The 952-nt window shown below is 33.6% G+C and overlaps 1 non-coding gene across 1 annotated transcript; it reads right to left on the reverse strand.

The window, feature by feature from the left end:
- Nucleotides 1-348: 348 nt before the first annotated feature.
- Nucleotides 349-456, reverse strand: LOC122003226. Its single transcript, XR_006117880.1, has one exon. It is a non-coding gene; the product is annotated as a small nucleolar RNA R71 (small nucleolar RNA).
- Between the last annotated feature and the right edge of the window lie 496 nt (nt 457-952).

The raw sequence follows: 952 nt of genomic DNA on the forward strand, positions 1-952 counted from the left end.
ATTTTTTGTACCCATTTTTGCAAGATTCAGTTCTCCCATTGTGCGACCTTAGATTGAAACATACAACTTGCAACTAGATCCAGAATTAATCTTCATGATATAAGTTTACAAATTTAGAGGAGAAATTTCAGAGAACCCATACTTGCACCTTGTGGTATTTCTTGAATATTGTAATATGGTGAACTGTGAAGGTGTTTTAGCAAATGTCATTCAATTGATAACATTCCCTTTTAGTATCAAGGATAAAGTAAGGACTTGGTTGTATTCTCTCCCTCCATAAAGTATAACAAGTTGAGAATAATTGGAACAGTAATTCCTAAATTAATTTTTCCTTCCAAGAAGAATAATGTACATGAGAAATTACATCATTAATTTTACTGAGATAGATGGAAAATCACTATTTGAAGTATAGGACAGATTCAAAGGTTTATTAAGACAGCGTCCTCATCATAGTCTAGAAAGATGATTGACAGTGCACATATTCTATATGGGGATTTTGTTCTTAGATAAGTCATTGTTGGATTCATCTACTAGAGGCTCTTTGATTTATAAAAGTTTGAATGAAGTCTATACATTAATTGATCATGTGACATTGAACCTCCAAGAATGGTTAGACAAAAGCTGGATGGAATCTCCCCCAATAATTTCTAAAGTGTGAGCAACTGCCACACAAGAATTTGTACAACCACCCATGCACAGAAAGGAAACTTTATTAAATAACAGAATGAGGGGCCCAAAAGAACAGAAAAGTCCAGTGCAAATTGAAATGTTATCGAGTTGAGAAGTGACAAGAATATTAAAGAATTTCTAAAAGATTTGTATAGCAATGAGGCGACGAACAAAGGAAAATCATAAAAACTCAATTCCAACACTTTAGAAAGTGTCTACAGGTCACAAATATTTTTCCCTTGACGATTGATCACACCAGCATTGGATAAGCAATTTGGACCTC

The sequence above is a fragment of the Zingiber officinale genome, chromosome 7A (assembly GCF_018446385.1).
Source record: "Zingiber officinale cultivar Zhangliang chromosome 7A, Zo_v1.1, whole genome shotgun sequence".
NCBI classification, from domain to species: domain Eukaryota; kingdom Viridiplantae; phylum Streptophyta; class Magnoliopsida; order Zingiberales; family Zingiberaceae; genus Zingiber; species Zingiber officinale.